General features: G+C 37.2%; 1 protein-coding gene across 23 annotated transcripts in view; it reads left to right on the forward strand.

The window, feature by feature from the left end:
- SORBS2 (sorbin and SH3 domain containing 2) overlaps window positions 1-12859 on the forward strand; it is a 144517-nt gene that overhangs the window by 11537 nt on the left and 120121 nt on the right. For all 23 annotated transcript variants that reach the window (XM_064710502.1, XM_064710500.1, XM_064710507.1 and 20 more), the window contains exon 2: window positions 7326-7450. The gene's annotated coding sequence lies outside the window, so the exon portion shown is untranslated. The remainder of the gene's footprint in view (window positions 1-7325; window positions 7451-12859) is intronic.

Here is a 12859-nt window from a genome sequence, read left to right on the forward strand (position 1 = left end):
TATGTTGCCTTTGACCTCCAGTTCTCACCTATCTTCAGAACCCCTCTCCCAACCTCCTTTTGTGCAACTTCAGCCACCTTAGATTTATGCTATGACAGGTGCTGCTTCCTCCACCCATTGTGCAAAATATGTACATCGTGTTGTTCCAGCTTTCAGTTCGTTGCTGTTTAAGAATATTTTTAAGGCTCTTTTCTCTCTACCTTCCTGGGTAGCACTGGCCTTTGTCATATGAATTGGGGTCTCATTAATGGCCTAATTTTCCTAAGGAGTATACACTGCATCTCATAAAATGTGTAGTCATACTGGCTACTGAAAACAGAGATAGCAAAGAAGTCTTGTTTTAGAGTTGTGTCTGTAGACTGTCTTCCTAGTGGAAGAATTTTTCCATTCAGCGAGAAAATTTGCAGTGAAAAATATGGCTGCAGTTTTGAATTCTTTATTACTGATGTTCAGTGATCAGCAGTAGAAGCTTACTGGTGGAGAAGAATCAGGAAATTTCTAAAAATCCTTAAAGTAATGTCACTCATGGTGACTATGCTCTTCTTGTTTCTGTTATTTGTCACTTAAATGAGGGTCACATTCTGTTAGCTGAAAAATTAGTTCTGACCTACAGATAATTCAGTACAGAGCAATTAACTGGCAGCACAGCTGTAACATCCTGCATTGCCTTGAGTACAGCAAATATCAAATTGACTTTCCTGAGCTAGGAAAGGCATTAATATAGTTCAAACAAATGTTTCAAACTAATAGCCTGTTCTGCAATTAATAGTACTGTAAAGAACACAAACAGCAAACAAAATCTGTGAAAGAGCTCTCATTTTCATTTAGCTGAAGCAATACATGACAGATGACTCCATTATCATGTGCCTCTGTTAACAAGAAAACAAAACAAACACAAGCTCAGCACTGATTTCCTGAGCCATTCCCACTGGCAGGTGTTGGTTTCGTGCTTTAACTTCGCCTTTGGGAGCTGTAAAACTTCCTGGAAACCTTTCCTGGAGTTCCTTTCCCTCCAAGCTACTGTATGAGGATTTGTCAATCTTTGGGTACATTATGATCTTCAGGAACAAAGATTTGAACAGGAAGGGGTCAGTTTTCTGTTTGAGGAGCTTCCTGTTGTGTGCTACATCATACTGCAGAAAGGAGATTTTTTGTAAGGAGCAGGCTTGGTAGGCTCAGGCCTTTTGACAGCACCTTTCTTGCTGATAAGTGCAAGCAAGAACATGAAAGTGGACAAAGGTGGGAGGCAGTGTTGCTGCAAGTAGGTTCAGTCTGCTGGTGTCGTGTACCTGAGCTCTGAAATAACTGCCTTCTTTGCAGCCTCAAGGACTGATAGTTGTCATGAGTATGTGAAACTGTGAGCAGCAAAGAGTTTGCCAAAGCAATTGTGTCTTGGTGAGCTTTGTCTGACTTCAGCTGTTTCTATTATGTCAATATTGTATTGCCATTAGAGGTAGGAAACATAAATACAAACGTTGGGTTGCTGAAAACCAAATATTGCCTTTGAAATCTGACTAATGGGGAAAAAAGAAAGAGATATCATAAAAATACTAGACTCTGGTAGTATTACTTTGTATTCTAAAATGCTGAGGAACTATCTCATTAGGGTGTGTTTTCAGTTGGTGGATCATAGTAGTAAAATGAATAAACTGACTAAAGGACCACTGACAGAAAGATGGTTCTCTACACTGTTGTTTGCCTTGTAGTGAGAGGTTTTGTATTCATTTAAGGTGGAAAATGCGCATGCTAGAGTTCAGTGCCTGAAAGCTTCTGCTGCAGCAGCTCAACTGTTTCCTACCTTCTATGCTGTGAGTAGCAGAAAACATTAAAATTACTTAATTGGTAAAAATAAGGACTGTTTTTCATATAGGTCCCTTGTTTTTTCATTACTAGCCTGGCAGCTAAGCAAATTGGCAGAAAACCATTGTGTTAATTATTAAGAAACCTAAATTCCTTTGTGGATTTAGCCATGGTAATTGGAATAGAAGCTCAGTACAGAGTGTGGAGGTGTAAAGCTGGCCTGGCCATAATCTGGTGGTTTAAGAAAAAGCAGAATGGTGTTAGGCCTTGTGCTCTGGAACATAAGTCTTTGTGAAGCGGAAGGAAGGATTTGGGACTTGTGTTACTTCTGTGGATTTCTTTTTTCCTTACATGGACCAGCAGCTTGAGAGTGCCAGCTGCACACAGGATCATGGCCCCAGAGCCTGGTGGTGGCAGTTCTCCCTTGAGAAGTGAGCACGGTTTTATCCACAGATAACTCTGGGAAGGTGTGAATGTTTCAGAGTATACTGCTCAGGTGTAAATATTTCCGAGTAACTGAAGGCAGTTGCTCAAACTTTCCTTTCTCCTAGCTAAGTTTTTCCTTCTTAAGCTTATGACTCACAATTCTTGCTCTGTGAGCCACATGAAGTATGTGATTACTCTGTGAAATAGGACCAATGTCCTCAAAAGACCAGACAATAGCATGACGCTTGGGATTGTGTTGCGGAAGTGGGAGATGTGGCTACAAATCCTTCTGGAAGTTTAATCCAGGTTTTCCATATCCGTGGCAGATGTTCTAATGTCCATCAGTACAGTGGTTTTAAAAATAACATGGTGGCATAACATCATCTTCCATGGTTTTGCTAAAGAGTGGAAAAAACCTGAGAACATCTTTTGGATATTTGTGCCTCTGATTTAAGATTGGTAAAACACAAGGGTGCACAGGACAGCTGTCACCAAAGTTGTTTCATTAAGGCAAGGCTTTGCTTGCTTGGTTCCGGAGGAGAATTTTAGCTAACTGTTAATAGATATACAGATGCTTAGAAATTTGGGGGTGTGTATATATATATATATATAAAATGGGTATTTTAAGAATTGTCCCTTTTTATTTGGGCTCAAAAGACCCTGTTACTTGCATTGGTAAATCACAGATTGAAAGTCCTAGCTTGTTTACATTTCTGAGGTTTAGGCCTTTAGGAAAACTCCACTCTGTAATGCCCCAGCAGCCTTCCAAAAAGCAGCCACAGTCTTACGCAAGAGTTAAGCACAGTCTAGCAGAAAACAGACCTGAAGGACAAATAACTTTGTACCAAGTTCTTGAAACAATGGCCTAGCAATGTATATTAAGAGTGAGATTAACAATAAGCTTCTGTTCACCATTTCCTGAAAAGGCCTTCTCATATTTATTTTCCTGTTCAGTTTTAACTGTTTGCTCTTGGAACAGAGGAAGTTAGTTTTACTAACAAAGTAGGCAGGCATATTATCCTGTTGGTTCAGTTTCAGAATGATAGCTGTAGTGGCTGTAGTCATTTTTCACATCATTATGAGAGCAGTTACATGGTTTGCACCCAGTTATATGGAACTGGCTAAAGTATTGGAATTGGTTCTAACAGGTGACTAAGAGCATTTAAATATTTAGATAATGTGCTTTCAATAGTTGGAGGGTGTCAAATGCCTGTGATTTCTCTTCAAACTTGAGAGTATCCTTATGTTTTAATGTAGTTATTTGGTGCTGATTTAAAGGTATAATAATAATTTTTAGTGGATTCTGTGTTATTAAACATATTAAAATTATAATGTAGCTGCTTATTATAACTGTAAAATGACTTACAAAAAATGGCTAGAGGTTTCAGTCTAACATAAATCTAAAGTCAAAAATGAGACTTCCATACAGCTAAAGATCCTTGGTCTCTTAAAGAGAATGCAGGTCTGCTGTTCTGCAGAACAACAGCAGAGTCAATGCTTCCTGAACCATATGCCATTTTGCAGACCAGTTCGTGCTAATAACGTGAGAATGTGAATCTTTCTACTTGCTATCTAGATCTCTGTCTTTCAAATGCATGAATTATGTGTAGAACACTTCTGTGACAAATTCAGAAAGCTGCTTTGATGCTTGTTTGAGTATAGGCATCCCTGGCACTAAGTTCAGTTAACACATATTCATGCATTTTTACTTATGTTATGCAGGATTAACCACAAATAATGTTGTATATGACCTATGTGTAGCAAGGTATTCCATCCTGTCCAGGAGCATGGCCACCCTTCTTCACAGCTCCATTGCTTTTCAGCAGTGGAGGCTACTGAAAACACACGAGACATTGAAAAATAAAGTCCTGTTTCTAAGATCCTTCAAGTTCCTGTATGTCTAAAACACTTTTGAGACTAGGTGAAGTCCAGGACAAAGCATGTGATCCATAGCTTTCCTTCTGTAGATTTCTTTTTTTCCTGCACTCTAAAAAATACCCATTTCAGAGATTGAGATGATCAGTTCTATGAATGAACACTCTCAAAGGAGACTTCTGAAAACAGAGTTACATCCATTTTGCTTCCATTCTCTAATATTAAATTCATTTTATTTTTATGTCACCTGTCATAGTTCAGATGAAATTCAAATTTATCTGGAAATAAAAAAAAACAAATGAAAGAAATTGTATCCATACTCCTCTCTTCTTCCTGAGGCAGGTAACATGCAATTCATTTAGACATACTGTCATACTACTCAAAGGAATTCTAGTAATCTTAAAGTATATTAATAGAATCATGTATAGAATAATACAAGGAAAAGGAGTCATTACACCTGGCTGTGCAGTGTTCACCTGCATATCTTGGAATGTACAGGGACTCTTCTCAAAAGGATTATTCTTCTTCGGCCCTTCCATATGAAGCTGAGCAGTGACTGCAGTGACTCTACTGTGTTTGAAAGGCTAGGCTTAGAAAAATCAAGATTTCCTTTATGTGAATCTGTGCAGTGAAGCAGGTATGCAAATTTTGTCTTTCAGTATTTTGAACAACCTTCTGGATCTCTTACCTATCAAGATTGTTTCCTCTGGTTTATGGAAGTTTCTGTAGTGTCTGTCCTATAGTGTCTGGCTACAGAGGTCCTGGAGAACTTGTACCAAGTACCTACAGCAGCAGCTGAACTGTACACTTCTTGGTCATGTTTGAGTTCTTTAGTGTTAAAAATTGATTAAATCACACTGGAGTGGGTCACTAAAGAAATTATGTTGTTACTTTTAGTACTGCTAATAGCTATAAAATGAAAGAGATTTTTGTCAGTCCCTCAAAAGCATAAGGTGACAGTCTTGGTAGTAGTGACATATTTGTCTGTTTTACTAATAAACATACATGTACATTTATCTTTGAGACCTAGATGACAGATGTGATATTTCTGACATCTCATGTTTCCTGTGGATAAAAGATGATCTGATTTGTATGCAGTAGCTAAAGCACCTTAGTATATATTGAAACAGTGCTTTTGTCATGTTTAGTAAATGCTATAAATACTAATAGGTAAACTGTCATTTATTTACACAAGTACAGTTGTAGAGGGTGTGTGAAGAAACAAGGTACCAAGATAGGTTAAGTGCTGATGGTGACTCAGCTAATGGTAAATCTGTCTTCTGAGAAGATGCCTCTGAGAAGAAATGCTGAGCTGCCAAGTGTTGTGTATTAAATTGTGTCAGTAGTAAATTGATACTGCTAATAATGACTTCAACACATACTTTTAGTTTTGTACTTGTGCAGTATTAGTATTCAGCATGTGGATATTTATTGATTTAGCTTGTAACCACCAGATGAAAGCATTATGGATGGCAAGGTAATGTAGAATCTGACACTAGTGGTCTGCTAGATACAGGTCTTGTATTTATTTACAAACTATACTGCTTGTTCCACTTGGCATTACAGCTCTAAAGCTGGCTATAACTCACACATTATCTGAAATTTAAGCTATTGGAGTCCTTGAATATCTTTGTTCCTGAATGTCAAACCTAAACTGAGCTTTTTATCTTTGCTGGACTAGTTTTGTGGTAAAATGATGGTCTTAAAACTAGACATGAGGAATGAAGTGGCAACAATGATTAATTTCACAGGTTGGTATTTAGAGTTTGTGGGTTTCGTTGTAGCTTCTTTTAACTGTTGTAACACTAAGAATAGCTGAGATCAAATGGGAAGGATGTTTTTGAGCTAACACAGAAGGAATTTTTGCTGTATTTTTACATTTAGCAGCTTTTTTTGTTATTGTTTTAAGTGTTCTATAGCTAATGATTTTTATGCAGGTCTTCTTCTTTTATGCTTTTCATGTTTGTTTATAACAATGAGCATTGCTTTACTTGTTTAACAGTTTAATAAATAGCTTGTGTCTGGCATCCTGTTTCATGTGTCCATGTAACTTCCAAACAGCTACTGTTTTTGAATAAATCAGAAATGAAGGTGTTCTAAAATGTTATCAAATTATTGTGCTTAAGTAGATGTGACTGGAAATGTAGCAGATATTGAAACATTTTGCAATCTTACCAAACCAGCCTGTTTTAGGTTTTGAGCTGTGAAAGTAACTGTAAGTCTCATAACTTTTCCTTGAACAAAAGTAACAAAATTTTTCAGTGGCAGTACCTAACAGTATGGTGATGTTTGAGCTTTTTCTGAGGAAGCGAAACCAAGAATTGCTGAGATATACAGAGGGAAGTTATAGAGAGGGATATGATGGAACCTTTCTCCTCTACCAGAAGAGGCTGCAAAAAATTAAACAGTGATAATTTTTCACTGACTCAGTTTATCTATGTTTTCTTATACTTCAAAGTAATTAGCTTTTATGTACCTGTGAAGATGTTTAGGGTCTTTTCTTAGAGTCATTACTTTGTATTTACACTTTCTGTTTTCCAGTATTTTTACATTATGGGAGGGTAAGTTGATTGGTTTGCAACATGACAGAGGAGGACAGGAAGATATTTATCGTGTCAGTGATATGGTCCAAAAAAAATGGAATTCCAGCAGCTTCAGGTCATTAGGCTTCCAGAATAGTTCTGTTGCTGAAACTGGAAACTTGAGATGCAGACTAGAAACAAACTATTGCCTTCAGTCTTGGTATACTGATTTGTCCTGTCCTTGGATGTGTTTACCAGTCAGATATGATGGACTTTAATGCACATAGAATTACTCCCATCTCAGATGAAATGCTGTGTAGAGAAGGCAAAATATCTTCAGAGATAACCAAACTCAGAAGGTGTTCTTCACATTGAAAAAAATCCATAGTGGTTCATTGTCAAAGCTAAAAGTTATAATCTTCAAGGTCCCTGATCTCCTTTTAACAGTAGCTTGGTTTGGTTTTTTTCATCAACAGTGGTTGTTCCTGGCTTCTTCTGTTTCTTTAAATAAGAAATTGGACAATGAACAAAGTTTTTTTTGCTATGGATTTCCTGATTTTTTTAGCTTGGGTTGGGAGGCTGCTTGTCCTGTAGTACATTTTCATTTCGATAGTAGGCAAGCCCATTACTGCTGAAAATAGCTCAAATGTTCTTTGAAAAAAAAAGCCAGCAGCTTAGACTCTCTCTCTTTCTCTTTTGCAGACTCTTGCATGTGAGTTAAATTAATTTCTTGAGAGAAACCTTCATAAAGGGCTAAATACACAAGGTCTACATACACAGAAATTTCTTTCTGCTGCATTTGAGACACAGCTAAACTCGTCTGTCTGGTAAGTCATACTTTTCTTAAGGATTTGTCTTTCTTCCCACCCTTATGACTTGCATTTCTGAGTTTCTAATTAGCGTTCAGAGAAAACCAGCTTTGGCTTCCTGGTAGTACTGGTGCATTCTGTATATGAAGTACAAAGATCAAGCTCCAAAGGCATTTCTGTGCTGCTTTTACAAACTTCAGAATAGTAGCTATTAGTATCTATTCTGTATGGTACTTCGGTATACATGGGGTTTAATCATTTATCTAGTGCTTTGTTCTAATTTTGCTGTAATGAAGGCATTAAATGTTTTAAAGCAAAAGTGGTGATTGTTCTGCCCTGGATTTACCTGTTTGAATGTTCTGCATTTAATAATGTAAGAATGTGTATTGCAAAGTATATTCAGTGTCAAGGCAGAGTTTAAAAATAAACTTTCCCAACATTCATTCATGTCTCATTGATTTTTGGTTTCACCTCTTCTAGATAAAGTAGGTTGATGTTATTAAGTACAATGCTTTATTTTCCTTGGTGATGTGCCTATTATATCGGACAGTCAGCATACTTATCAGTAGTCTTTAATTGATCATATAATTCTGTAACAGTTCTATTAAAGGTATGTCTTATAGTTCCCTTGGGTTTTGATTGTACAGCTTGAAAGATGTTTTTTCCTTTGATTATGAAGTATTAACTGAGTTTGACCCCAAAAAAAGTAAGCTTGTCCTCTACCTTCCATTTTTATTCTTTACTGCAATAAAATGAAGAAAGTCTTGGAAGAGCAGAAAATGTTTTGCTCTGTGCTGAGGTTTTTCTAAGCAGTTGGCTGGCATTAGATGGCACCCTATATATACCCAGTCCATCTGATCACTTATGCTGCAGTGCTTTGGCTTACCACAATTACTGTGTACTTAGATACTGCATGCCCTGGCTCTGCACAGCTCATTTTGCAGGCTTTGCTACAGCCCTGACATCAGTTTATTTCAAAAAATGTGTTGAAAACCCAATGTCATATTTAAAATAAGTGTTATATTTAATGTCAAGCAATAGTTATCTTTTCATAGAAAAAACCCCAAACAAAACAGATCAACATTCTTGCATAGAAACTGTTTGGAGGCTTTCTAATTAATTTAAGTTTTAGTCAGAAGCTTTCCATCTTATTTTTGGATAAAAAGAGAAAAGCTGGAATGGATGTCTAGATTTCATTAAAAAATCTTACTTGTGTTACATTGATGGCTTTCATATTAAAGGAGTTTTTCACCTGAAAATTACTTCTCAAAAAGCTGAAGCTTCTGAAGGAACTTAAGACACCTCAGAGGCCATGCTGCAGTTACTCTTTGAGCAATTTAGAAATATATGATCCCTTAATATGTCCAAAGACATAGCTGGAGGAGAAATTACACATAAATGGCTGGATAATAGACAAAATATATACTAATTATTTTCAATTAAAAACACTGCTGGAACTGTTCAAAGTAAGGACCAGTGATGGTCTATTAATGGTAACTTCTTAATTCTGTAAGTTTGAATTTACTGTATATTTTGTATGCAATTTTTGAGTGAATAGCAGGGCTGACTTAGAGGAACTGGTATCTGGCACGCTGACACAACCCAAACTTTAGCTGAGTGAACTTGGCACAAAATTGAACATAAGAGAGAAAATCTCAGGAGAGCAGTGGAATTCCTTTCCTTGAATAAGTATACCTTAGCATTCATGGGGAACAAATGGTAACATTTGTGCACGTTTCTGCATTTGACAATGTGTCTTTGTTCACTTCCCAAAAGGGATGTCAAAATATACTGAAAGAAAAAAGCCAACAACTTTCTTATTTGAATTTTTCATTTTACTTAATTTTATGGTCTCAAGGAACGCATTAAATCTGGGGTGGCTTAACACCATTGTTTATAACTGTTGGTGTATGTAGAAAAAAGGCTCAGTTAGTGCAGTTTGGTTACACAACTGTGTTCTCTCCTTAGTGTCTTTGTGAGCTCAAATAGAAGGGTGGGAGGCAGGTGTATCTATCAGCATTTTATGATGGAATTATTTTATCAAAGTGTCTCAGAAAATATTTTCTTTTTGCCCACATAAGTGTTATCCAAACAAAATACCATATTACTGAACTGTTACCTTGAGAAACAGAGGATCATGGTAACTTAGATTTCTTGTTAAAAGCTTTGTGCTGAGAAAGACCTTAGCTTAATGTGCTGTTTAGTCATGACGTTACTTCCATGGTGTGGTCTTCTGTTCATTTACTGATGTCAGTGGAGTTTTATGAGAGCTGTTCTGTATGGGATTCTCATTTATGATCTAAGTGTATCAGCAGAGCATGGTAATGGGGTGAAACTGCGTGGATTTAATATGTGACAATGCTGGAGAAGAAAAAGGTGTTTTGAACACTTGAAGTTGAGAACTGGTGATAGAGTAAATGAATCTGAGTAAAAGGTCATGGTGCGGCCATCTCTTCCTCACATTAACTGCAGACTGGGGATGTACCAAAATGGAGATGCTGAGAACATTCATATGGGTCACCTCTGAGTTGTGTCTGCACTGGACTACCTGGCCATGTGGTATTTTCAGATAGCAATAATAGCTCTGGAAAAAGTTTGTGATGTGATTCTGTATATAAGCAGCTGCTATAGAGGCCTGCAATTTTTATGGCATCCTGGTTATCTCGTGTCTGCAGCAGTGCAAAATTGCAATGCCTCTTTGTTGGCTTTGGAGCTTTGGCTGTGCTTAACCTTTCGATTGATCCAAATGAAACAGGAGCTGGCAGGATTCCCAGTTTCTCACTGTAGCCTCTGCTCATCATCATTAATCTGTGGTTTGGGGGAAGAGAGTAAAATTAATCACTTTATTAATATTCAAGTACAGCAGTCAGCATCTTCTGTAAGAATTAGTAATTTTAACTATAATTTCTAAGGTTTTGGTTGCTTAACTTTTTTAAGAAAACCACTGTCTTTTAGATAAACATTTTCCATGTTCTACAACTTCAGAAGTATTAATTTTCCATCTTAAAAAAAAAAGTAATAGTTGCAAGTGAAAAGCAGGTACTTTTGCATATGAAGCAATAAATAATTTTCACTTCCGCTCCAAGCCTTGAATTTCATTTGATTCTAGTTTTTATATACGTTAGGAAAGTACTCTTTTAGGAATAAAGTTGCATATACATGGCAGAGAATTCACCTTTCTAGCTGCAGAACCACAGAATGGGTAAGATTGGAAGGAAGCACAGCGAGGTCATCCGGTCCAAAATCCCTCCACTTATATGCTTGTACTTTATTGAGAAAAGCATGCTTTTAAGCACTTTCTCTTCCTAAGTAATCTAATAAGTATGCTTTAATCTGTTTTCAAGGTGGCTCACATAAGGCATTATCTGTTTATACTTGTAAGACTGCATTTGTCTCCATAATATTAGTGTCTCAAGAATTGGTATGTTTCCTTAGTGACTTATGTGCCTAAATGTTTAATGCTGTTAGAATGTTCGATGCTGTGTCATCTTTAGTGCTGGACATGACCTGGGCACCTCAGTTCCTTCCACACTTGAGACTGCTAATGACTTGTTTCCCAGAAAGGTTCCCTGTAACACTCAATTAGTACAAATGCAATTAGAAAGGAACTGTCCTGGTGCAAAGGAGACTTTTAGCATGTGTAGCCTTACTAGTCTGTGCAAAAAGAACAGGTGAAAAAGGCAGTGGCAGCTCCAGCCTTTTGAAGCTGAAAATTCCCAGCACGAAGTTCCCACGTGAGGAGCCTCTTGACTTTGAAACTGCTCCTTTGGGCACCTGCATAGGATTCACTCACTTGTGTGGTTTATCTTGATGGATCTAGTGAGCTAAGGCATGAGGTGCAGCTGAGTGCAGCAGGGCTGGATGTGTGACCCTGAATCTCTGTCACCTCCTGGAAAGCAGTGGATTTCTTCTCTGAAGTCAAAAGAGGGAGAAATAAGATCAACAGATATAAACAGTTTATGTATCTAACAATGTCCTAGTGTCTTATTTAATTCCTGGGAGGGAAGGAAGCAGAGGAGGTACAAATGGGAAGGTAAGCTATGTTGCTCATGTAAAGGGACAGTTGATTTGGAGAACGAGTTGTCTGTCTTGATAAGATTTAGTCTTTCACAACAGTCAAGTTCTGACCAGTGGATGGAATTTTTCAAGAGTGTTTATAGCCTTCAATATATAGAATTAGCTAGTTAATCTTTCCACAGTGATGGTTAGTCAAATAAGGGCACTTGGAACTTGCTCTTAGAGGTCTGTTGGATCTCCAAATGTGTAAAATCGCCTTTTGGTTCCTACTTCCCATCTGGGTCCTGCACAGAGCTTTCCAGTGCTGAAAAGGGAAGCTGATGGCTGATTTTAGGAATTTTACAGCTCAGGCCCAGAGTAATAGTTTAAAGTGAGAATAAAACTCATGTAAGACTTAGTTAAAAGCAAGGATATGAAATATGTGTGCTTTAAACTAGAAATTTAGATGTTATAGCTTAAAGTTTGGGGACATTCTAATGTACTGAAAGATTCTGCTTTTTCCTGTGACAGAAACAGTGTTTTAAAATGATCTTAAACTTCTGTAAGCAGAATTAAGCTAATGTTGAAAGTTTTTGAACAATCTTCCTTAAAGTCTGTCTTGACTTCACCTGCAGGCAGGTTCCTAAAAGCCTACCTGTAATGCAACAACTGGATGTTAAAACTTCTTAGTGATACCTCTGTAATATGTCCATACAAAACATTTTGGAGTAAAGGAAAGATTCTTTATTAAAATTGAGCAGATGTACAGTTTAATCTACTGTTTGAACTGAAATTCAGTTTTGACTTGAGGGCCAAATTTCTGAAAAGCAGTTATCAAATAACCTTTTTAAAAGCAAATCCAAAGACTAACCAAATTAATAAAACCCCAACAAACCCCAAATCTTTGGAATTAAAAGGCTGAAAAGCTCAACTAGGCAAACATCTGAATCCTAAAAGGCATAAAGATGTATTGCAAATGGGCTGAATTATTTTGAGCTTTAAGTCCTCTGTAGTTTGTATATGCTGGTGCAAAGGTTGCTGTACACTGACCTCTCCACCCCTATCTGGATTTCCCTCTTTATGTAAATAGATAAGCATAAATCCATTGGCTTGGAAATAATTGTACCGTTTCTTGCTTTGCAGCAGCTGACTGCATGGTGATTTTCTAGCAGAACACTTAAGTGACAGGCGGCAGGTCAGCATGGTGTTGATCTGTCTTCCTGGGATCTAGGAAACCTCATCCAAATGACTTAGAGTGCTTAGATTTCTGTAGTGAGGTGTGCCAAGTGTTTGGTTGTAAAACCGAATGATCCATCAAGAAAAGTTACAATTTTTTGATAGGTATTAAAATACATATATTATTAATAAGGAATGGGTAGAACAGCTGAAATAAACAGAGTGCTGATTTCTAATCAGAATTTGAACAAAACC

This window comes from Zonotrichia leucophrys, chromosome 4 (assembly GCF_028769735.1).
Source record: "Zonotrichia leucophrys gambelii isolate GWCS_2022_RI chromosome 4, RI_Zleu_2.0, whole genome shotgun sequence".
Taxonomy (NCBI): Eukaryota; Metazoa; Chordata; class Aves; order Passeriformes; family Passerellidae; genus Zonotrichia; species Zonotrichia leucophrys.